This window comes from Schistocerca piceifrons, chromosome 7 (assembly GCF_021461385.2).
Source record: "Schistocerca piceifrons isolate TAMUIC-IGC-003096 chromosome 7, iqSchPice1.1, whole genome shotgun sequence".
NCBI classification, from domain to species: domain Eukaryota; kingdom Metazoa; phylum Arthropoda; class Insecta; order Orthoptera; family Acrididae; genus Schistocerca; species Schistocerca piceifrons.
The window spans coordinates 103,346,904-103,373,832 of NC_060144.1; the positions used below are offsets into that span (position 1 = coordinate 103,346,904).

General features: G+C 42.7%; 1 protein-coding gene across 1 annotated transcript in view; it reads right to left on the bottom strand.

The window, feature by feature from the left end:
* LOC124804966 (E3 ubiquitin-protein ligase SHPRH) overlaps positions 1-24,751 on the bottom strand; it is a 266,474-nt gene extending 241,723 nt beyond the window's left edge. The window contains exon 1 of the mRNA XM_047265357.1: positions 24,736-24,751. The gene's annotated coding sequence lies outside the window, so the exon portion shown is untranslated. The remainder of the gene's footprint in view (positions 1-24,735) is intronic.
* Between the last annotated feature and the right edge of the window lie 2,178 nt (positions 24,752-26,929).

Here is a 26,929-nt window from a genome sequence, read left to right on the forward strand (position 1 = left end):
CCGACGTTCATAGCAATGGTTCACCGACAAATACGCTCTCATTTGCCGAGACGATAGTTAGCATAGCCTTCAGCTACATTTGCTACGACCTAGCAAGGCGCCGTATTCAATTGATATTTATTATGTGAAGCATGTATCATCAAGAGAGATGTTCTACAAGTGTGGATTAAAGTTAAGTATTACATCATCTACGTACTTTATTTGCAATTCTCAAGATATTGTCCTGTTCCAGACCTCACGCTAGTCAGCATGTAATTAAACGCGTGCATTTCGTCCTCCTCTAGAAACACAGTGTTGGCTCTTCTGCCAACACTACAAAAAGGAGGTTAAAAGTGACTACACATTAACCGTCATCGACGGAAGGAAAGAGCTGAGAACAAGGACTTCCTCTTGGAGAAAGGTCCATAAAATATGGTGTAGAGACAGCGGAGGTCCTGAACTAAAGATTAAATGTCCTTCGACATATTGCTACAATGGATAAAAAGTATAATGCCATTGACAGCCCATGTGTTGTTCGCTAAAACGGCTGAGAACTCAGACTGCAAACATACACTAGAAGGCAAGCAGTTAAAAACGGGCATTCGGTCAGGACATGCTGAAATGCCACAGGTTGATGACAATGAGTACTTAGTGGCAGGGCATCACCACCTAACAAATGACGATGGCTAAAAATGACAGTGCCCAAAACACAACTATCTAAAATGGTCTCCTCATAGTGAGAGGGCCAAGAGGAAGTTGGCCAAGGCACCGGGAGAGGTTTAATTCCCTGGAGCTTATCCCATGAAGGGAAGACCAGTGATGATGCCAAACTGACACCACCTGCTGACAGACAGCAATGTGGAGATCATCCGAAGGAATGGAAGAGCCAGCAGGCAGGCTGCAGTCTCGGCGGCAACTCCAGCAGCCTCATTTCCCACTGGAGCGATATGACCAGGAATCCACATAAACATTAGAGTAGCTCCATCAAGAACGAGCAAGTGGAAGATTTCTTGGATCTGTTGCGCTAAGGGATGGACTGCATATAGCATACAGGGCACTGAGGGAACTGAAGTATATGACACAATTCAAAAGTCTGTGTCACTGGGTGTACTGCGTGGCCTGATAGAGGGCAAAGAACTTGAGCAGTGTTCTGGAAGCTGATACAGAAAGTAGTTGGTGCCAATGACAAGGGCATACCCAATACCACACTCAGTCTTACAAGGGAACCTCCCCATCGCACCCCCCCCCCCCCCCCCTCAGATTTAGTTATAACTTGGCACAGTGGATAGGCCTTGATAAACTGAACACAGATCAACTGAGAAAACAGGAAGAAGGTGTGTGGAACTGTGAAAAAATAAGCAAAATATACAAACTGAGTAGTCCATGGGCCACATAGGCAACATCAAGGAGAACGTGAGTTTAGGAGCGCCGTGGTCCCATGGTAGCATGAGCAGCTGGTGAAGGAGAGGTCCTTGGTTCAAGTCTTCCCACGAGTGAAAATTTTACTTTGTTTATTTTTGCATAGTTATTATCTGTCCGTTCGTTCATTGACGTTTCTGTTCACTGTAATAAGTTTAGTGTCTGTGTTTTGCGACCGCATCGCAAAACCGTGCGATTAGTAGACGAAAGGACGTGCCTCTCCAATCGGATCCGAAAACATTTGATCGCAAGGTCATAGGTCAACCGATTCCTCCACAGGAAAACACATCTGATATATTCTATACGACACTGGTGACGGCATGTGCGTCACATGACAGGAATATGTTGTCGACCCACCTAACTTGTACACTTGGCGAATGGGTAAAAAGATTCTTCTACCTTGCCCGATTTAGGTTTTCTTGTGGATGTGATAATCACTCCCAAAAAAGTGATGAAAACATAAGAGTTTGTCACATAAACTGAAAATAAAAAATTAAAATTTTTCACTAGGTGGAAGATTTGAACCAAGGACCTTTCGTTCCGCAGCTGCTCACATTACCACGAGACCACGGCGCTCCTGGGGTCCCAGTGTCCTTGATGTTACATATCTTCCCATGAACTACTCAGTTTGTATATTTTGCTTATTTTTTCACAGTTCCACACAACTTCTTCCTGTTTTCTCAATTGATCTGTGTTCAGTTTTTCAAGGCCAACTTATAACTAAATCTGAGGGGGGGTGCGATGGGGAGGTTCCCTTGTTAGAGCCATCAGTGCACATGAAGGTGCCATCGCTAAGTTGTGTGCGAAGGTTGAGAAACTTACAGCAATAGATCGAATACGGAGTAGTTGCCTTAGGAAGCGAATGAAGTCCAAGATGAACATGAGCTGCTGCACGAAGCCAAGGTGCTGAAGGATTCACGCCCATCAGGAATGTGGCAGGTAGCGTGAAGCTAAGCTGCCGGAGCAAGAGCCAAAAGCGAACTCTGGGATGTAACGGAGAAGGAAATGCCCCACATTGGCAGTCAAGGAAGTCATCAACAGATACTGCATAGAGACTCTCAACTAGTATAGTGTAGAAGGCACCAGTGGCAAAACGGATTCCACAATGGTGGACGGCATTGAGATGATGTAAGATGGATGGATGTGCAGACAAATGAATGAAACACCCATAGTCTAGTTTTGAACAGACAACGGATCAGTACAAATGGAGATGGGTGATCTGATCTGCTCTCCAGGAAGCACTGCATAGGACACTGAGGCACCGGGTACAGAAGGGAAGAGGTAGGGCATGTGGGAGGACCAAGGAAGTTTTCTATCAAGCATGAGTCCCATGAATTTCATAGTTTCTGCAAATGGAAGAGCAACAGGCCCAAGAAGTAAAAACGGTGGAAGAACCCCACTATGCCACCAGAAATTCATACAAATGGTTTTGTCAGAGGAAAAGCAAATGCACTGTCAATGCTCCACGAGTAAAGACGATCGAGACGCCACTGAAGACGCCATTCAAGGAGATAAGACTGTGGAGAACTGCAATAGACAGCAAAGTTTTTCACGGTAAATGATGACAGCCAAAACAGTTGCAGGACAAAGATTTATTAAAATTCTTGACCAAGGTTTCCGTATATGTAAATATACCTTCATCAGAAGTAAAAAATCTAAAATTACATCCTGCAATGGAGATTAATAAAACAATTGTGCCAATCTCCATTGCAGGATGTAATTTTAGATTTTTTACTTCTGATGAAGGTATATTTATATATACAGAAACCTTGGTCAAGAATTTTAATAAATCTTTGTCCTGAAACTGTTTTGGCTGCCATCATTTACCGTGAAGAATTTCAACTGCTGCTGTTTCAGCCATGTTTAAAATCTTGAGATAGCAAAGTCCTCGATGAAAAGGGAGCTGGAGATGCCCGGTGAAAGACAGGCCATAATAGGGTCAATGACTATAGCAAAGATGATGACACTCAGGACGGAGCCTTGAGGGATCCCATTCTCCTGGATAAAGATGTCTGAGAAGGCCGAACGCACATGTACCTTGAAAACTTGGTCTTTTAAAAAATTCCTGAAGGAAACGGGGCAGGCGCCCTTGGAAGGCCTACATGTATAAAATACGGAAGATACCAGTCCTCACAAGCACGTGTCATAAGCTTTCTTTAAATAAAAAAATGTAGCCACAATTTGGTATTTGCGTAGAAAACCATTCATGACTTGGATTGACAAAGTGATGAGATGGACAATTGCATAATGGCGCACTCGAAATCCACACTGAGCAATGGCTAGTAGATACCAACCGGCCAAGAATCATACGATACATCACCTTGCAAACACAGCTGGTGAGAGAAATGGGATGGTAGCTAGAAAGAAGGCGTTTGTTCTCACTGGGCTTAGGAATGGGTACGATAGTAGCTTCACGCCAGTGTCTGGGAAGCGTGCCATCAGCCCAAATGTGATTGTACATATGGAGGAGGAAGTGATTACCCACAAGAGAAAGGTGCTGCAACGTCTGAATGTTAACATCGTCCAGCCCTGGGGCAGAAGACTGAGATTAAGTGAGAGCATGATCTAGCTCTCTCAAAGTAAAGGCAGCATTGTAACATTGATTCTGAGGGAAGAAGGTATCACCTGAGCTGCCTGCACTTGTTTCTGAGGATGGACAGGGGATGATGGTGGGTGAGCTTGAAATCTCTGCAAAATAGTGGCCTAAGGTGTTGGAGATAGCAATAAGGTCCACAATGACATCATCTGCTACGGTCAGGCTGGAAACTGGGGAATGGACCTTGGTCCCAGAGAGTCAACAGAGGTTGCCCCATAATGACAGAAGAGGGAGTGAAACTGTTAAAAGAATTAATAAATGAAATCCAGATAGCTTTTTTTGCTATCCCAAAGAATGTGACAACACTGTGCACTGTTTATAACAAATACAGTTCACCCTTGAAGTATGACGGTTAAACACACGGAGAGCACGTCTCTGTGCATGAATTACATTGTGGCATGCCTCAATCCACTAAGGGACTGGCACATGGCGCGGTAAAGATGAAGTGCGAGGTATGAAATGTTCTGCAGTGGTAAGGATAATGTTTGTATTGTTCACTATGTGGTAATCACAACTAGGGAAATGGTGTTAATTGAAGGTTGCCAGGGAGGAGTAAAGCCTCCACTTGGCCTTCGAAAGCTGCCAAGGATTTACACACAGGTAGGGTAGAAGTTTGCAAACAGATAGGACATGGAAAATGTTTGGTGAAGTACGTGTCAAGGAGAGCGGACCACTTGAGATAGGGGCAAGATGGACAATGCAGAACGAGAAGTCCAAATGGATATAAGTGAGCGTGGAGTCTGCAAGGAATGTGGGTGCTCCAGTGGTAAGACAAACGACAGGTTATGGAAAAGCTCCAAAGGGGACTGTGTGTATTAAGGTCGGCGAGCAGCAAAAAGGGGTGAGGGAGTTGACCTTAAAGCTGGAGGAAGTCTGCCCTAGTGACACTAAACGATGCAGACGTTGCAAACAGAAAAGGTGAAGCGAGGAAGGATAATGTGGACTGCAACAGCTTGCAGTCGAGTGTTCAGTGAGATGATTTGTCTACGAATGTCATGCCAGGTGAGCAGCCTGACTCCCACTTGAGATGGAATGCCATCCTTGTGTGGAAGGTCAAAGCAGACTGGAAGGAAATGCGAGAGGTCAAAACGGGCATGAGGGGACAATTTTGTTTCTAGGAGACAGAAAACAAGCGGAACTGCAATTCTGAGAGCAGCCGCAATTCCTCCTTGTTGGATCTAATGCTGTGAACATTCCACTGGAGGAGAGTCATAACAGGGAAAGGGGAGGAAGAAATAAAAGGGTTGTCATCCCGGTAGCTGCCAAGTGCCAGCCTTCGAAGACTCACTGCCATAGAGCGCAGAGGTTGGAGGATCCTGTTCCATGAGATCTATAGAGATGACACAGATGTTTGTTCACTGGAAGGATGTAAGAAGTCTTCACAGGAGTCTTCCGTTTGTGAAGCAGGTGATTTCACCACCGGGGACGAAGATTTGGTGGCCTGTTGTGCAGCTGGAGAAGAAGGAGATGGGGATCCTACCATGAAACTGGCCAGTTTTACAACTGCAGTGCTGAATTTGAAGTCGCAAGTCTGCATGGCCATGTCCTTTGTGGAGCGAGGCATAGCAAGAGTTGTACTGTAAGTGCCTGACGGTAAAATGCAGGGGTTTCGACTAACCAACAACTTGTGAGTGACAGGATAAGGTACTTTTTCCTTCAACTGGATCTCCTGGATGGCCCACTCACCAAGATCCATGGGACATTCTCAGGATGGGACTGTACGGTCACTATCGCAATTGATACAGCGGGGAGGAGGGGGCGGACAATTGCTGTAGTGAGCACCCCTACCACAAGTAACACATTTGACCACGTTTTGATGGGACATGTGGGTGTGGTTGTAACATTGACACTGGGAGCAACACATCAGGTTTGGAATGTACGGTCAGATCGTGATAACTTCATAGCCTTCTTTGATCTTGGATGTGCGCACTACTCAATCAAACGTAAGAAAAAGAATGTGCGTAGGCACTAAGTTACATCAAACTTTTTCATTACTGCAGTGTCCGCCCTCGGTAGCTGAGTGGGTCAGCGCGACAGACTGTCAATCCTAAGGGCCCGGGTTCGATTCCCGGCTGGGTCGGAGATTTTCTCTGCTCAGAGATTGGGTGTTGTGTTGTCCTAATCATCATCATTTCATCCCCATCAACGCGCAAGTCGCCGCAGTGGTGTCAAATCTGAAGACTTGCACCAGGCGAGCGGTCTACCCGACGGGAGGCCCTCGTCACACGACATTTCATTTCATTTCATTACTGCAGTGATGGCCTGATCAGAAATGTAAGTTTGGATTTCTCCCTCAGTCAGATCATCAAGCAGCTGACTGTAAATAACACTACGCAAAGAATTCAACATTCAATGGCCTTGACATAAACAGGGTAAGCGTGGGGGAGTGATGCTGTAAGCAGTTGTGCTGGAAAATCACCATTAGTTTCCAGAAGCAAAGTTCCATTACATACATGAGAGCTGGATTTCACAGGGCCTGCGACTGCATGAACACCTTTCTGAATAAAAACAGATTAACCGTAGCAAAGGACTAAGCTCCTTCAGTACATGAGGCCACAAGAAACCGAGGTGCAGCTGCAAGATTCTTAGAATTTTTAGCCTCATTTTGTTTATATAGACTGAGATGGTGATTGACTCATTACAAAAAAAAAAAAAAAAAAAAAAAAATCACCCATCATCTCTGATGACATGCTCCTTCCAACTGGGGAGGGACCAATTGGCAATTTGGGAAGGTAACAGCTCAGGCAATCATCACTCCGTGGACTGGGCCTGTACCAGGGGGTATGTGTGAACCCTACCTGTTGACCTGGAGCTGGGAATTATGTGTTACCCAGTCACCTGTTACACGTCAAATGCTTGGACTGGCCTTCAGGGGTGCACAGGGAGGAGGAAGAAGAAGAAGAAGCATAGAGGTACCTGAAACGCCGGAGCAAGGGGAGGGTAGGAAATGGAGGGGGGGGGGGGGGGGGGGGAAGAAAGAAAAGAAAAAAGAAAGAAAGCTGATGAGGTGCCGTTCTGATGTCTCGTTATTAAAACCTCAGAACACATTCTCAAAAATATTCCAGACATGTTCCCAAAAGGATGGGAAAAAGAACAGCAGAAGCATACACATGTAGCACAGAGAAGGAAGAAGTGCTACAAAGGCTGGTGAACCAAGCATGAACTCACCAAAGGGTGGTGAGTCCCGGAGGAGGGGGACGAGGGGGGGGGTGGGGGGTGAGGCATGGAAAGGGGGTGAGGCAGGGAAAGGGGGTGAAGCATTCTGCATTCTGCAGCAAATATACTGCCTCTGTTTTGCAGTGAGCATAATTCACTGCACTGCATATGTGTGTAGGCAAAATCTGTTTGTCTGTCGACCTTAGAGCCATCAGTATACACCACTACCAAACTCAAAAATGCATAAAGGATAACCAGTAGCAGGTGGCGAAAAACAGCAGGATCAACAGAGTCATTCGGTCCAGACAGGGTACACACTAAGGGGACGTATGTGACTGCTGCCTAATAAGAGGTGACCATGAGAGGGTAGGTGGAGTAGAGACTCTTTATGCAAACTGCGACCTTGATTCCAGTTCTCGACCTCTCTCATGGGAAGTGGGCCTGTCAGCCTAAAAAAAAGGACACGGTAGTTTGGATACTCATGGGAGCAACGATTGTGTATCGTATATGTGAGCAGCAGTTGTTGGCATCTCATCTGTAGGAGAGTGGGATGGGGGACGGGACCCCAGCAAATAGGCTGTTCACAAGGCTGGTCCAAAGAGGTGCCTGTTTTAAGTCAGACCCCTCAGTGGTGTATTGTGTCCAGCATCTGCAATGCTAAAGGCAATGCCAAGCCACAGACCAGACCCTCATAGTCAAGATAGGACAGGATCTGAGCTTTGTAGAGCACTTTGCACTCCTAGCTGGTGTTACCGAGGGAATAAAGATTATTAAGGTGTGACCAGCATGTTCACTTAAGTTTGTGAACAGGGGGAAGCTACGTCAACTGGGCATCAAGGACCAGTTGCAAAAAGTAAAAAGACTTTGCCACATTGAGCTACTGGTTGTCGAGGTAAAGTTCTGGATGGGGATGGATGGTACAACAGTGACAGACGTGTATGATACTTGCCTGGGTGGCTGAAAACTGGATGCCATTGGTGAGAGCCCAGGCCTGTACCTTTCATATGGCATCCTGCAGTCGGCATCCAGAAACATCCACAGCTGAGGAACAATAGTAATGCAAAAATTGACAGCATACACAAAGGGCGACACTGTAGTCCCTACAGCTGCAGCTAGACCAAGGATGGCCACTAGAAAAAGAAGCTCACACACTACAGAGCCCTTGTGAGACTCTGTTCTCTTTTGTATGGGGGGTACTGTGGCAAACTACAACTTGAACCGGAATGTATGGTGTGACAAGAAGTACCAGACAAAAATCACAAGCAGGCTCTGGAGACCCCACTTATTTAGGGTAACAAGAATGTGACGCTATGTGGTATCACAAGCCTTTTTCAAGTCAAAGAAAACAGTGATAAGGTGTTGATGCCAGGCAAAAGCTAACAGGATAGCAGAATCCAGGCAGACCAAATTGTCAGTAGTAGACCTCTCTTGGTGAAAACCACCCTGGGATGGAGCCAAAAGACCCTGAGACTAAAGGTACTAACACCGCTGCTGATCACCACACATTCGAGCACCATGCAGAGGACATCAGTGAGACTAATTGGGTGATAGCTGTCCCTCTCAAGGGAACATTTATCCAATTTCAGTACCGGGACAATCACGCTTTCTCATCACTGACATAGGAACTTTCACTGATATAGGAACTTATCCTTGCTCTGGATACAGTTGAAAAAGGCAAGGGCATGATGCTTGCAATCTTAGAAGGGCTGGGACACTAAGGAAGTCCCAATCACTGAACTGACCATTATACAGTTCCAGCTAATGTGTACTGAAAGGTAAGTGAATGAACTCTTAACTGCTGTTTGAGGGAATGAAAGGCAAGCTGATAATTCTCAGACACAGAGGGTCAAGCATAATGCAAAGCAAAATGTTCGGTGACAGTGCCTGGGTCAGAGAGGATAACACCATTCTGAGAGATACTAGGTACACCTGTGGGGGACTGGTGTCCATTGAAGAGTTGAATCTTAGCCCAAACCTTCGATGGAGTGGTACATAGTCAAATGATTGCAATATAACATTCCCAGTTTCTGTCATTTTACTCCCTGAAGTGGCAGACACGGGCATGGAGCCATTTAATGGTGTTTCATCAAAGAATATCACTTATAGTGTTGGAGAGTCTGTCTGTGATCTCTAATGGTAACAGTAGTGTCAGTGGTTCACCAAGTTATTGTCTTCCAACAGGGAAGTCCAAGGAATAGCAGATCACTAAGTCAGCTGCCAATAGAACAACTGCAATTTTGCTCTGGAAAGCTACATTGACATCACCATGTGGTAGGGTGCTAAGGGTGACAGCAGAGGCAAAGGCATCCCAATCAGATTTGTTAAGAGCCCATGTGGGTAGACACCCAGGTGAGTGACAGTGAGGGAAGGTCAAGACAATCAGAAAATTATCACTGTCACAAAGGTCATCGTGGACTCTCCAATCGAAGGAAGGGAGAAGACCTGGGCTGTAGACAGAAGGATGAATGGCGGAATAACACCCACATGCTACCCTGTATTGTGTGGGAACACCATTATTCCAGAGGCAAAGATGGAGCTCCATCAGCAAGTTTTCACCAGTTTTATCATGGCCAGTAGTCACAGTTCCACCCCACAAAGGTTTGGGGGCATTTAAGTAACCTGGTATTTGGAAAGAGGGGTAGCTGGGAAAACAGTGCAGACAATGCATTCTGGGACACTTCATCCCTGTGTGGGGGTCAGGTGGCTATCACAACTCCAGTACTTGATGAACCTCCCCCCCCCCCCCCCCCCCAACAGAGTGGCTACTGTGCTAGGAACTAGGCATAGTATCTCTGCAAGAAGGGAAGGGTGAAAAATAAGATAGGAACAAAAGGTGGGATATACACCATACTGGGTGATCTTCCCTACACTAACTGCACTTCTGTGAGATTTGGAAATGAGATAGCAGGTCAAATCCAAAAACGGACAACACAAAGTTAACAATAAAAAGTTGTATAAGGCTGGAAATGAAGAAATTGAGCCTCCAAAATCATAAAACAAATCCATGCACAACTGGCATCAAGAAGACCATCAAGTGGAAAGGGAAAAAAGAATGACTTGTAGCACAGACAGAGAAGTAGCATAGCCAGAACCAGGGCCCTGTGATCTGTGATGGCCAAGCATGTACTCATAGGTGTGTGTGTGTGTGTGTGTGTGTGTGTGTGTGTGTGTTTGAGCTCATGGCCACTCAACGCCGAGGTTATCAATGCAAAAGAAACAAATGTGGATAAACTGACTTAAACTGTTGCCACACAGTGGGGAGGAAAGCAACAAAATGACTCATTCACTCACTCCCACTTCATTTGCACTGAACTATACTCTATCTCACAGGCCTTAATACAATGGAGAAGGGTGAAAGGCGTAAGACATGGCATTAAGACAGAAGTAAAACCACAGAAGAGCTAAAAGAAAGACACAAGGAAATGTGACTGACCACTTACAAAAAACGTAGGTGTGCCAGTCACCCTGTTAACATATTAAGAACATCACTCTAAATTTTTTGGAAAAAAGTTGGACTATTATCACGTCTGTTTCAAAGCCACTTAAAAGAGGGTGCACATCTGCCGGTAAAACTGCTACTGCCCTCTGTCCCAAAATAAAACACACACTTTCGAAGCCACTTAAAAGAGGGTGCACATCTGCCGGTAAAACTGCTACTGCCCTCTGGTCCAAAAATAAAACACACACTAGACAAAGTGTGGCACATATAGGCCTGTACGCCATAAGCACCACACATTGGAGGGTTGTCGTGCCAGAGCAAGAAGCCGTGTGTCTGAGGATTGTGGCCTATGTGAAGACAAGTGAGGAAGATCTCATCACATCTTCGTGTCTGGAAAGATGTATGCCACAGCCGCATAGTGGGCGTTACTGGATGCAGCTTATTATCAGTCACTTCCAGCCATTTGTCTTCCCACTGACGTCTGAGTCTGTATCTTAACAACTAGGCAATAGCATGCAGGGGGATGGCACAATTAAATAACTGAGAATCATGACACAGATCCTTGGCTGCTACATCTGCCCTTTTGTTTCCCACAATACGCATATGCCAAGATACCCAGCAAAAAACACCTCCTTTTCCACCCATTGTAGTTGGAGGAGGGTGTCCTGGATATTCAGGACTATTTTATCTGCTGTGTACAAGTGTTGCTTTAGCACTTGAATGACATCTCAGCTCCTCTAGTGCACGCAAGGTCACATATAATTCTGTGTCAAAGACAGTTTCAACACATTTGTAAAGACACCTGTAGAATAGTGATATTTAGTTAAAATGTCATAAAATAATGAATTAAAAACATATGCAGTAGTGAAATCCCTCCTGTACTGCATCAAATCTAAAACTACTCAGGGCCTCTGCAGTCACCATGGTGACAGGCAGTTAAAACCCTGGATTTGGGGTTGTACGTGTTTCACACCAAGTGACTCCTGCATATGCTGCACACAGATCCCAAATCACATTGTTGCCCATGGACAATTAGAGAAAAGGTGTTCCACAGGTGGACAAGCAATAGTATGGTATGCAGGTGAAGTCGGTGCTGTGGGGAACTTACATGCCTCACGCGCCATGAGGAGCTGCCGCCAGATGGTGAATGGTGGTTCCCCATCCTCAACACACAAACTGATGGGGCTGGTCCTGTACACATCTGTATCCAGCCTAATCCTCTCATGGCAGATTGCGTCAATAATCTTCGGTAGAAAGGCCTCGCTGGCCTGTGTACTGTGCACCCAGGGTCTAGATACAAATGCATGAAAGCCCTAAAAAATTGGAACAGCTGTGTTCCTGAAGATCTGTGGCTAAGCCACTTTAATATATTCAATGCTTTCTTGGTTCTGGCTTTCAGGTCTCTCAGGTATGGTAATCGTGACAGTTCAGAGTAAAAAATTAAGGCCCGGAAACCTCAATGAGTCTGAAATGTAGAACGGTATCCCTCAAATGCAAGTCAGGTAAATTAAAAATATGGCAAGAATGATTGAAAAGAACATTTACACACTTATCTGCAGAAAACTGAAAACTTGTCTTTGCAGCCCACTCCTCCAACCTCCGCACAGTAAGTTGCAACTGATGAGACACTATTGCAACAGTGGAGGACGAACAAAAAGCAGCAAAATCATCCCCAAATAAGGAGCATTGTATGTGACTCCTTACAGTAGAAACGAAATTGTTAATGGCTATGGGACAGCAAGTGACATTTAAAACACTGCTCTGAAAGACACTGTTCTCGTGCTCAAAACGATCTGACAGCATGTCACCAACTTGGGACGTAAAAAACTGTTGAAACAGAAAAGACCATACGAAGAAGGGAAGAAGGGGAGGTGGCCACGAAAGCCCCACTTATGGAGTTGCACGAGAATACTGTGTCTATAAGCAGTATCGTATGCCTTACTGACATCAAAGAATATGCTGAGACAGTGATGTTTACATAGGAAATGCTGCTCAATAGTCGCCTCTAGCAGGGACAGGTTGTCGACAATGGACCGAAATCTATGGAATCCACACTGAGAGCACTAAGGAGTTGTCTGGTCTTCTAATAAGCAGACCAGACAGTGGTTAACCATTTGGACCAGGGTCTTTCCCACACAGCTCGTTAAGGTGATACTCCGGTAACTACTAGAACATGTACAGCCCTTTCTTGGTTTGAGGAGAGGTATCCAAAATTGCCTCTCTTCATGAGCTGGAGAAGTGGCATGTCTGCCGTATTAAATTAAAACATTCAAGTACGATTTCCTTTGATGCTGTAGGCAAATATCGAAGCATCCAATAGTGGATATGTTCATGACTGGGTGCAGTATCACAAGTCTCAGACAGAGCCAATTCTAGCTCTCACGTGAAGAAAGTGTAGTTGTAAGACTCAGAGCTGTTGGATCTGAAGTCCAACTTGCCCCTCTCTACAGTTGCACTGTAATGGTGAAACACTGGATTCTGGCTGTAACTGGCAATTTTTTTTTCAAAATGCTCTGCCATCATCTGAGCGTTGTCTCTGGGCATTGTTTGGAGATACCCCTGATTCAGTAGTGGTGCTATTGGTAAGCAACTGTATTTACCAGAAATCCACCTGATGTCTTCCCATACTTTTGTAGAACAAGTGGAATGGTAAATGGAGTCCAGACACACTTGTCATGAGCTTTTCTTGCTCTCCTTAACTATGCATTGAGCCCTGTCTCTTGCAACCCAAAAATGTTGCGTGGTACTTAAACTGTCAAAGAGCCACATGTCCATCCCAGATTGCTGAGGAGCACTCACCATCCACCAAGGTACAGGTTGCCTCTTAAGATGACCCTAGAACTTTGATACGGGTAAGTCTGTGGCATGATGATCCACCCATTCCTGGACACAGTCGCAGTGTTCAGACACAGCCCACTGGCTGAAGAGCATCCAGTTATCCTAGTTGACCAATTGTATTGGTGGTCTCTCTTCACGTAATGCTCCATCCAGGAAGTGAATGCGAAGTGGGAAGTGGTCAGTGGAATGAAAGTCATCAGTGACTTCCCACTGAACATAGTCAATGAGGGCTAGATAACAGAAAGAGAAGTTGATGCTGAGAATGACCTTGTAGCAGCCCAGAAATGAGTGGGAGGAGCTATGTTGAGGATGTGCAGCTAGCTCGTGAGACGTCAGGAGACTCCTCAAAACCAGACCTTGAGGGCAAGTAGAGGTCAAGCCCAAAAGACATGATGGGCATTGAAATCCCCAGTAGGAGTAATTGTTGGGGGAGCTGGTCCATACACATGAATTTCAACGGCAACTGCTTGCAGGTCAGTAGCCAGGGGAAGAGCAGAGGAGTGGTGTGCTTTATTGACAAATGCAGCGGCCCCTTTCTTAGTTGTTTCCTCAGTCAGGTCATCCTTGTAACAGAGTATAGAGCCCCATAGTGCAGGGGTGTCAGACACTTTAAAATGTGTTTCCTGCAAACACAAGCACAGGGGCATTCCTGTGCTGGGTGTTTCAGTTCCTCCACATGTCTCAGGAACCCACTAATGTTCCACTGTAGGATGGGGGACATCTACTACGGGGGTAGCACTTTCCTCCTGACTTTCTGCTGGAGAGGTGAGCCCACAATGAGTGGAGGCTCAGTTTTGGGGTGAGATGATTGCCCCAATCCAACATCAAGGCCTACAGCCTATGAAGAAGATTCAAGCGAGACATCAGAGAGGGTGATGTCAACCTTGTCGAACTATGTACTTCCCATTTCTGTCAGTGGATGATCTTCGCCTTAACTTTGATTTTTTTTGTCTGAAGAAGCTTTGGAGCCACAACCGCAGAAGTGGTAGTGGCAGCGCTGGATGGCGAACAAGACTGGATCTTTGGAGGGGCAGGGAATTCTACAACATCGGCAACCACAGCCTTTTCAGAAGTTCTGTGGTGAGGGTCAGGCTTAAAAATAACTGCAGCAGCACAAGTGCACTGACAAACACAGGTACTAGTGCTGACACTAGCAACCTCCATTTGTGTAGCAGCATCGGTTTTCAGGACTGGTTGTTTGACAACAGAAGCAAAGGAGGCAGTGAATGTGGGCAAGTGCATGGCCTTGTATATCCTTTTGGCTTCACTGTATGGTATGTGTTTTGTCATTTTTATCTCCTGGATCTTCCGTTGTTCAAGGAATATACAGCAGTCCCTACTCCAGACAAGGTGAGCAATGGAGCAGTTAACACACTTTGGAGGCGAGGAACAACCAATTCTATTATGGGAGGCTTTCCACATTTCCAACAAGTGGCTTCTTCCTTACAAGAGTAGTGTGCCAAAAGTGCTGGCATTTAAAACAACGCATTTTGTTTGGGAGATAAGACCTTATGGTTGGGCAAAGGAAACCTGCCTTGACATGCTCTGGAAGTTCGGTGATGTTAAATGTAAGTATAAAAGAGTCTGATTTTGCAAGATCACCATCCATTCTTTTCATAATGCTTTGCATGTCAACAATGCTTTACTGGAACCACTCAGCTTTCAGTTCTTCTCGGGGAATGCCATCACATAGCTGCAAGTCACAACACCTTTGCTGAGGTTCAAGATGTTGTGAAATTTACTTTCTACTGAATACTCCTGAAGGGACTGAGCTTCCCGGGTGTTCTTCACTTGTTGGGAAATAGAAGTTCCTACCAACAGCATCCTGTTTCACAAGTGCTTGGCAGATTTTAAAGTTCCAGTGATGTCCTCTAAAGCTTTTTGCACATAGAATGGTGAAACATTCTCAAATATGCTGTCTTTCTGTTTAACTACAAGAAACAGGTTCTGGCCATCAGCATGTGTTCTGTTACCTGTGACTGAAAGACTGTGTAATCCCCAAGTCTAGAGGACTGGCTAAACAAGCCCTCTTATTTGACTGAATATTAGTACCTACTAGTGGCCGACTCTTTCCACTGGAGGTGAAGGTGATAATTTCGAGGGTTCCATCTCAGTCCCACGAGCAGCTAGGAAGTACAAGTTCACACAGACAGAGCCCCACGTGCCTAGGTAAGCCTTATACAGCTGAGGTGTTGCATGATCCCTAGAGGTTATCTAATGACTGATCCCCTCAACATCCATGCATCTCATTGGCGTACCGCACACATTGAGACTGAGGTTTTTTCTTAAACAGAGGTTTTACCATCTTTGCAATCCAGATGGGCCAGCCAAGATCCCTGTGCAACACAATGTTCCAAAGCAGCACCACATGGTGGTTGCTAAGCATGTCCAGAACTTATGGTGCCAGAGAAGTGGTGCCGCTTGCCACTCCTCAGCTCAGAAACCCGGGATTTCCAAGCTCATTATTTTTACCCAGCAAATCAATGCAGAGTCCCTGAGGGGCACAAAAGACATGAACCTCCGAGGAAATGATTTTTATATGACAAAGATGACAGTGCTCTGCCTGCAAAAAGCAGGGATCCAGATTCCTATCCTCATCCGCCACACATTTTTAAATTTCCACTGACGCACAAGGAAAGGTGAATGGAGGGTTGCTCTCAAAAGAACTATGAAGTTCAACAAACCCCTGAAAAGTTTCTGATTGTGGAGATACTTATACAACTCCAGTGGAAGATTCTGCGAGAAAGGTGATGCATCACAGAAAGGCTCCTTATTTCATTTTGGAGACTGCTTCTACAAAGAATGAAACAACATATTACTTGCTTCCAAATAAATCTTAATAAGAGCAAAAAAAAACATTTGTTCAGTGCACACCATTCACATATTGCAACAGGAGGGCGGTGAAGTGATGGTGGTATGCAATGTGTCATGTAAAGGATACTACACAGTGGCTGATCGAATACAAATGTTGACATACATGTAGCCCCTGCAGGACAATATGCAAGAAAGGCTTTACACAGTGTTATGTTAAGTAACTTTCCTATCATCAATTCAACAGGGTAGCAAAATGGTGGGACAGCACTTTTACAAACAACATTTAGCGCACTGGATTGATCAATAGAAGCTGTGTCAGATATATTCCTGAGCAGGAGGTGGCACTGATTGCTAGTAGAAGACCCACCGAAATCCTCTATTTACATCATCCTGGACCTGTCAAGCTCAACACAGCAGATCCCTACGTATGCTGAGCCAAACTGCTGCATCATTTGTAGGTAACTGTCTGAGTATGAGTATTTGAATGCAGACCAGAGCAGTCAATGGCAATGATGGCTGCACTGTGTGCTGCTGAATGTCTGCATTTGTTGCTGAAGACGCTTAGCTGTCTAGACGTAATGATCAACAATATCTGCAATGATCAGACAAGTAATAGCAGCAGCACAGTCTGAGGTCCAGCATTCTTCAATACTGCTGCCACCATTGTTATCCAACTGAGTGTGTTACAGCTGTTACTAATCTCTTGATGACCTCCAGTCTCTTTCACCCCATTTTAATAACAGCATGAGCCCTGTCTCTTAAGGTGAATCTACCCCATTGGGCTCTTTTTGAGCTATCTGACACTGAGATGCAGCTCAGGGGCATTTTGAGGGCACTATCACCATCCTTCATTGATGTTCCAGGCATATTGTCACCAAAAGTGCACCTACAGAGGCAGAAGCAGGAATATTGGCTGGCCTACACTTAACCAAAGAGTGACTGCTCAGAGCAGGTAATGCAGAGCTGTGCCAACAGCAGAAGGGAGAGAAATCATGTTTTCATCAGAGGAAGGAGACAAAACCAACACTCCACCTGAGACCACCACAGCTAGTTGTAGCCAGACATCACACCAGGTACCCCCGTAAGTCAAGTTTTCTGCAGAGATCCATTGCAGTTTTCACATACAACCACACTTCCTTAAAGCCTCAGTGATAAAGCCACCAACTTTTTGAATTTGTCAAGGGGGAGACGGATATGGCAATTCTTTGACACACTGCTACCTCGTAAGGTTATTTCAGACTACTGAGTACATTATTTTGAACAGGCACTCTTGGTACCAGATGTGACTTTATGCCATGGAGCAGCCTGCACCTTGGGAGGTAGTCATAACTAAGGCATTCATTCAGATTGTTGCTTGTTTTACTGTCACTCAGCAGTGTTACCAACTGGATATTATTGACGAAAATTGCATGCAATCGTAGAATCTCTGTATAGGCTCACCTTCTGAAAATGTGTTCTTATTTATAAGAATAATGTAATAAAGTTTTGTGAGCATAACGAGAGGAAAAAATCCACTTACTAGGTCACTGCATATACATTCACCAATAACAACCTAGAACCAACTGAACCTGCTACTTTAGTCAACCCTCAGTCTTACACAGACCAGGTATACTGCCTTAGGGAAAAACAGTGACTCTGTAGCAAATGTTTTGTATTTCAGCCTCATTTCACACAAGTGGCATTACCAGGTTTGATTTATAACAGAATCACCATCAGATGATCTGTTAAAAAGAAAGAAAAGGGAATAATAAAACACTAGGAAATAAAATTACAGACAAAATAAACTTCCATAAACAACAGTATGTACTTGAACACTTATGCAAGTTACTGTGTAATGTATTCGAGAATTGTGAACAGAAGTTATTTGATTTGTAATTTAGTTTCTTATTATTTTGCTATTCCCCTTGACTTCTGTAAAGCATTAATTCGGTACCACCCCAACACCTATTAACCAAAGTACGATTACATGGCATATAAAACAAAATTTGTGACCAAGTTGACAGTTTCTTCGTAGACATTATCTCTGAGGGAATCTGTTGTTGACATGAGAAGTAACTTCCGGTGTTTCTCAGGGAAGTGTTCTGAGACCGTTGCTGTTTCTGTCACATATTACAATATTAATAGTTACCTCAGAATTTTCACAGATAAAGTAGTTGTCTATGATGAGGCACTGTCTTAAAAAACCCGGCAAAATATTCAATCAGATCTTGATAAGATCTGAAAGTTGTGCAAAGACAGGCAACTTGCTATCAATGTATGCCAACATAAAACTGTCCACTTCACAAAATGAGAAAAACATAGTATCTTATGACTACAACATCAATGATTCACAATTAATTTCAGCTAACTCATACAAATACTTGGGTATTAACAATTCAAACAATGCAAAATCCAGGACGGAATGTAACAAAATAATGAAAAGGACAGTTGCTACAACCATATAGCAGAGATGCTGAGTCACAGAACGGCACAACAAAACGACTGTCATACAATCAGCTTTCAGCCAACAAGGCCCTTGTCAAAATTAGACAACATACACATACACTCGTGCAAATGAAGCTCATACACATGACCACAGTCTCTGGCAGCTGGAGCCACAGTTCACTGGGATATGAAAAAGAATAATTCTACAGACTCAACTTTTGGTAAGACAGGTATCAGACTTTGGTTCACTGGCGGGATACTGGGAAAATGTGCCTAATCTACAAAGGAGACCACCTACAAATCACTTCTGAATCTCACTTACAAATATTGCTCAAGTGTGTGGGACGCGTACCGTATAGACACAACAGGGAATACTGGATGTATACACACAGGAGAGAGTGTCACGGAAATGTTGAAAGACCTGAATGGGCGGCTCTTTAAGATAGGTTCCACTTATCTTATGAAAGCTTGCTTACAAATTTTCTAGGACCAACGTTAAGTGAAAAATTTACAAATATTCACCACACTTAATATTATAATGTAATGAGGCGCCTTAAATAAATAAACAATAATATAGATATTCTTCATAGCCCTACATATAACTCATGAAGGAACTGTGAACACAAAATTATAGCGCACACACAGACGCTTTAATGCAGTCACTCTTCCTACAGTGCAGACATGACTGGACCAGGAAAAAACCGTGAGAAGTGACTCTGTGCACTTCAGAGTGATTAGCAGTGTGTGTGTGTGTGTGTGTGTGTGTGTGTGTGTGTGTGTGTGTGTGTGTGCGCGCGCGCATGCGCGTGCGTGCGTGAACGCACATGCTGATCTGTGACTGAAATGTATAAAAAGAAACTTGGTCTCCCTCTACAATTCTTCCCTCACACATTCTCTATTACCAGATTAACCATTTGATGACCCCTGAACACTAGTCATTAGTTACTAGGTACCAATCCAATTTTCGGCATTCTTCCATAATGTTACAAAGGGTCTATTCTCTCCTTACCTGCACAGTTTATTTTTCACCTTTCATTACAGAAAAAACTTTCGGAAAAGACTCCCTAACAAATTGTTTTAGATGTCAACAAATTTGTCTTTTTCAAAAAAGTGTTTTTCACTGTTGCCAGTCTGATATTATATCCTCTTCACGTTTGTCTTCACTGTCATTCTGCGACTGCAGATTGACCTCAGTACATCTAGATGCACTGGTCCCAGATACCTCATAGCCTCTGGTAACCACAGATGCAGAGATGGCACCATCTACTGAAGCACCTATGTCAACTGACACTGAGATTCCCCCACACCAGCACTGGTGCGAGCCGAGCAATTACTGATCTGATGTAACAATTTGAAGGGAACAAGATATAATATGTTGCATCAATATCACTAGCTATGAGACTGTCCAATGTCATACACCCCAGGCGGTGTCTCACGTGACTGTCCCTCCCAGGAGAATTGCCACATGTGCTAATCCCCTCGTCTCCGGGATGGCTCACGACATTGCATGTAGTGACTCTGCAACAGACAAGTACCTAATCGTGTGCAGTGGAAATGCTTTTCTTAGCAAACATTCTTCAAAAGCTATGATTATGGACCTGTACCATGTTTGGCATTTGATCTCACCATACTTTGCATTCTGTTGTCGATTACCTTCTATGGAGTGGTTTTGTGATGCACTTATTGCAATAATTGTGCTATATGTTGTTCAGTGGTAATATAAAACAGAGTTCATATATGGCAGGAGGTATAGAGTGCTTAAGGTAATGACAATAGTAGTCCTACTTGGAATGGGCACTGCTTCTAAAGAAGACATTCGCTTTCTGAAGGGTTCTGAGTGCATAAGTGTGCAATACCCTACTTACCCTCTATCAACCCTGAAACGGGATTTGTAATAACAGTTTCTGAGTGTAGGTTGTTGGTTGTCCAAAAACCATTTCTTGTTTAGGAACACATACTTTATGGTAGATAGGCAACAGTCGTCTGAGCGCAGTGAGACAATGACAGTGTGCAACACATTTCAAATTGAATTACATATGACACACAGTTGATGCTTGATGAAGCCATCACAGTTCCAACTGCATCAAAGAAATGGAGCAGAGTGGCCTGGTTCAAGTGGAATGTTTAACAGCATGACTGGGGCGATGTGTTGGGAAAGTCTGAAGTCTAGTGTCTTTATTTCAGACATAAGTTCTGCTACAGTATTGCAAAATGTACTGAAAGATGTAATTACTCATACTTTTTCATAGTGTCATAACATAATATTGATAAGAGTGTTTTATATTCTTTAATCTTTTTTTAAGTACAGGACATATTAGTGAATGAGAAAAGCACTGCCTTTGTTTGCATACATCCGGTGTTTTTCAGCATTAAACTGGTCTTCCACAGTCATCACAAGAAAGATCATGCACAGGTGCACTGAGAGGAATTGGTTAGGGCAGCATACAGTTTAATGTCACATCATTAAATATATTTCTTTTGTAAGTCAATAAAAAGGCCCCAGTATCTACTCCATTTTCTTTATCACCCTTCAGAGTGTGGACAATTAACTCAATATCTGCCATTCTAAATTAGCATGTAATTCTACAACAGTTTGTTACACAGGACCTTAGCAAAGGATAAGACTCTGCGTCATATTTAATCTTTCATGGAAAATAACGGATGCAGTTGTATGTCACAGCAAAGAATGTGATGAAGTGGCATTCATTATCTCACACAAAAGGGGTCCATTTCTCATTTTCTCTACTACTTCTACTTTCCTGAATTTATCAACAAAGAATAGGGGTCTGTTATTGTGAATAATTCCCAAGCAGTTTCAGAACACAACAAATACTGGATGAACTGCTTTTGAATCTCTCCCTGCTTCACTCTCTGGGCACAGGGTGGCCAGGAAACGAAATGTTATGGGGTTTTACTTTTCTGGATTAAAGCGTCACCATCAAGACACGTGATCATTTTCAATGTGGATCTTATTCACTGAAAAATCCAATATGGGATATAACCTGACAGATGTCCTAAAGGCAAGCAGTTTATTTCCTATTCAATGGGTATCTCCACTGCCCCAGTGACTACTCAATTTGGTAAATAGTGATGTATCCCAAAAGACATATTTCACTCTCACTGGCAAATGTAACTTCAATAAACCTACAGTGCTCTTTCACCTGAGTATGAAGATACGTGTTAATAGACATTTTACTGTTTGGAGGCAAATCACAGTGATGCCATAGCTGAATAGCTGGCTTCAGCAACTGCACCATAGATGTTAAGTCCCATAGTGCTCAGAGCCAATCAGCAACAGCAGCTTACCGTCCCCTCCTAGCAGCCACCAGGGAAATACAGAAGCGTCTGATCCCACCCGTCTGCTTTGACCCATGACGTCACAAATATGGCGGAAACAAAAACACACACACTTTCCACAAGAAGCCTAATGACACTAACGGGACAAGCGCGGGAAATGGGGTGTTTTGGGTAGGGGGCAAACTAAATATAAACAAATTTAGACGCCTTGCGTAGCTACAATGTGTAAGTGAAGACAGCCATGAATACCCACCCACCTCCCCAGGGGTTGTAACCCCTGCAACCCATAGAAGATAAAGATGCTTCAGTAGCTGATTAGTGTTTTTTGTCTTTTTAAAAAAAAATTTCACGGGATAGAACGAACAGATCAGAAAGATAAATATAATAAACTAAAACAGAAATTCGAGGAAACAGATAATTAAAATAAGTAATAAGTGTTTTTAAATTAAAAAAAAAAAAAAAAATCTCACGAGATAGAATGAACAGATCAGAAAAGTAAATAAAATAAGATAAAACAGAACTGGAGACAGCCACACTCAAACCAAACTCCGCGCCGTCATGACGTCACACACGACAACGCCCTTACGTCACAGGTCAAAGCCGACGCGTGGGATCGGACGCTTCTGTCGACCCGCCACCAGTTACATGGAGCTTTGATACAACAGTGAGAGGACAGACCACAGGGAAATAACGCAAAATGTCACCTGGGTCAAAGTAACTCTTCTGAAATCCAAACTGTGATCTGCTGCGTATATTATTATTGCCCAGGTGAGATACTATTCTGACATCCAGTATTGGTGGATAAATTGATCCTGTTATGTCTGCTCATGACTGGTTTCATCATAACTGTAAAGATGTCCTTACTATAGTAGGTAAATGTTCTCATGAAAGCCAACAGAGGCATGGATGGTATAGAAGAAGCAAGCTCTACCCATACCATAATTGCTACAGAAAGAACAGGAGGACCAGTCCCCCCTCAGGCAATGCTGCTTCACTACAGTAAGCAGTTTTAGGAGGATCAACGTTGCAGTAGTTATGCAGAGGCTAGCCCAGGATAAACTGGCATGGAGAGCTACATCAAACCACAGAAGACCAAAACAATAAAGGAGTATGTCCACGTAACCAAAATAAATGTTGTGGTTTAAGAATAATGTGTAACAATTAATGCTGCTTATAGCTTCACCATCTCTGGATAAGGTAAAATTCCACTTTCTAGGATTAGTTCTGTCCTGTTATAGCGAATTCTGAATAAGGCACTTGTGAGTTCGGGTTATACTTATTGACTAAGGACTACATTTCAATCAAAGCTTCATGTGGTCAATGTTTGGCAGGACTAAACATGTGGGGGTGGGACATAAGTTGTGCCTGGGTAGCGCAACCACTAAGAACACAGCCCATGAAAGGCAATGTTCTCAGTTCAAGTTCAGGTTGAGGACATGGTTTTAATTTCACAGTTTTCAGAAATGAGCTTACTCCACTGCAGTATGAAACATTCATTCGGGAAAAAGCCTAATCATTAAAACAGCCTAAGAACTCCGATAATCTTGGAACAACGTACACTTGTCGGCAAAGGCGCATGTCTCTGTACCCAAGTGCTGAACTGATGCACAGCACTTGTTAATATATCTTTAATATTCCGATTTTTATTTATTTTACTAATTTCAATTCGCACTTAGAAGTTTTCTTTGAAGACTTGAGACGACTGCTAGCTGCTGAAAAAGTTCTTAAAAACGAGTTGCTTATTGTACAGTATTTTGTGCCTTTAACTGTAGGTACAGATTTACAGTTGGTTTACCTGCATCTGCTATGATAATTTCGTGTGGTAATATTCATTTACAGAAATTAGAAGTCAACCCATGGTCCAAATAACATATTAAGTAAAAGGTTTTTCAATAATTCAATACAGTGGAAGTGATGTACTGTAACACTGTAAGCAACTGTTCACAGCACTGCAAGCATACCATCCACAGTATAGCCATGACTGGCAAACAAAAAATCGTTGAATTACGGGAAATTGTTTTTTCAACAAATGAATGAAATACTTTGATCGTTTCGGTTCTAAATGCGTGGAAATCTTATGCAAATTACCAGGCAAGGAGCAGACCAACAAACTAACTACAGAGCTTAGTGCTGTGGGTGGAATCACGATTGACAGTTCACACCAAGAATAATTTTTTATCAGCAGATTCTCATCGGCTGTTAAACTGTCAACAGAAATTAATCACACTTAACTATTCACAGAGATCTCTAAGGATCGAGGCCTTGATTAACTTTTCTGTTTTGTATTATACTCTGCGTATATAACTGGCTGGATGTTGGCAGGGCATAGCTTAAAAGTCTTAGAACAATTGCTACTGTTACACCTGTGATTCGCTGAATTCTGTGGAATGATAGGTACTGAATTGCACCTCCTTGTACTGGCAGAATACTCACGATATAAGAAACAGCTTCAAACTTTTACCCAGTAAACTTGCAAAGTTATTAAACAACTAAAATGTTTGATAACCACATTTATTTGGCTTAACTAAACATTAAATCCACAATATTGCTGCGGCTGTCTGCCGACTACTTACGAAAACTTATAACGTGACGCCACTCCACATTACACACACTTGTCACTTCACTAAAAACAAAACAGACGTCGCACTTTTTTACGACGGCGATTTTCTGAGAAATTTTCTCCTATTACAGTGAGGAATAATCGTGTACACAAAAATATTGAATTTACAAATAACGTAAACAAAATACTCAAACTTTCTTGTGCAACACCTACACAAATTCTGCCGGTGGTATTGTTATCTTGGATATAAGAAAATGACAGATCCATATCGATATCGTATGTGCAATCGTAATCGCTTGGCACTGACGACAAAACGAGGCTGGTAGAAATTTCCTCTCATTTATTAGCAATGATTCGAATTCCTTTTATTTATTTCATTCTGTGAAACACAAGAACTTGAAACGTATTAGTAGTACAAGTATAGACACACAACAAACACTATAAACGAATAAATGTCGATTCGCATTTGACGAAACAGAACAAAACGTGAAAACCCACAATGCATTTCATCTGACGGCATTCACACAGGTCGTCAACGCAACGGAACAGGATTGGACAGGAAATCAAGATCAAGGTGAGAGGTTTGAAGTTGTAGGGTGAAAGGTGTCGTCATATACTAAGATCGGAAGTTAACCGGCATTCGCCAAGCCCACTTATGGTATACTAGCGGTCATTGTGCTTTTGCATCTTCTTTCTTTATTTTATTATGTTGCTTTGTTTTCGTGGGAGCTGCAGTATAGATCTTCCAAATTAATTCTTTTTCCAGATGGCAACTATGTGACATTTTTTGTTCTGTCGTTGATATGTGGTTGCCAAGTGTTACAGTTCCTTGACCTTATGTAGAAGCCATAAATTTTATCAAAATTTACTTAGTTAATTTCATCTTCCATGTATCATTTTGCGTGATGAACAGCAATGATGTGGAACGAATCATTTTACATGCACAACGTAATTAATCTGTAAATATGACTACATGCTGAGCATTTATAATATTTTTAAAAATATTTTGTTATTACTATTATTATTATTATTTGCGTGGAGGCCCTCTAGGTTCAAGCAAAGCATTCTGCCTCATTTGAGGGTTAAAATAAATATATTATTATATTTTTTGAAATTTTACTTTACTGTCTGTTACACATTTTGTATCGCTGGGTAAGTGTGAGAAATTTTAGTTGCAGCTTTGTGCACCTCTCTCTGTGCTTAAGTCAACCTTAATGTGGAATAATAAGTGTCAGTTATCTTTCTGCTATTGTAGTAATGTACATCATTGTTTCCTTAGAACTGCAGTGAATTATTGACAACAAAGAATTATTGACAAGAAACGTCAAGAGGGAATAAATATGCTGTGAAGCAGTAGTCAGAATGCCTAACTCCTTAAAGAGGTATCTACAAAATGATTGTGGGTGAGCACCATTTATTATTCTTACAGCACTTTTTGAGCAATGAAGATTTTCTTTCTTAAAGGTTAATTACCCAGAACAATATTCCATTCTGTGACGTTATTGAATGAAAATATGTAAAATATAACATTTTAATGATATGTCTCTTCTCGAGATTCTAGTTGCAATTCTGGTTGAAGAAAATTGTTTTAGGAGTTACAAAATGTGCTTTTTCTAGTTTAAATTCTCATCAGTATCGACATCTAAGAATTATGAAATTTCCACCCTATTTATTATTTCCTCACCATGTGTTACATTAATCATTTATGTAATACCCGTAGATGAACAGAACTGAATAGATTGTGTCCTTCTAATACTGAGGGTGAGACCATTATCAGAAAACCAGTCAATGATGCTTCTAAGAACATTGTTTACCATTTGTTCTGTTTCTTTATGTATACTTGGATTGATTACAATACTAGTTTCATTTGAAAAAAGAACTAATTCATCTTGTTGTGTATTAGAGTGAAGATCGTTTACATGTGTGAGGAACAATACTGCACCTAAGATTGTGCCTTGGGGAACCCCATAGTCATTTCTTCCCAGTCAGAATAACATCACCAGACTAAATTCTATGAATTAGTAGGTACAGCTGTCGACATTCTTTTGCTTAGATATTACATTATCCATTGGTTGGCTATACCATTATTCCCATAAACCTTCAATGTATCTAGGAGAATACTGCTATTCTCACAGTCAAATGCCTTAGAAAGTTCACAGAAAATACCATCTAGCAGTATTTTGTTGTTTAATGCTTGCAAAATTTGGTAAGTGGACATGTAAGTGGCAGTCTCAGTAGAGCAACTCTTCTGAAATCTAAACTGTCATCTGATGAGGATATTATTCTTGCTCAGCTGAGATGCTATTCTAGAATACAAGAACTTCTCAAAAATATTGGAAAATGATTTCAGCAGTGAAACAGGTCCATAGCTATTGATATTTCTCCTATCACCCTTCTTAAATATGGG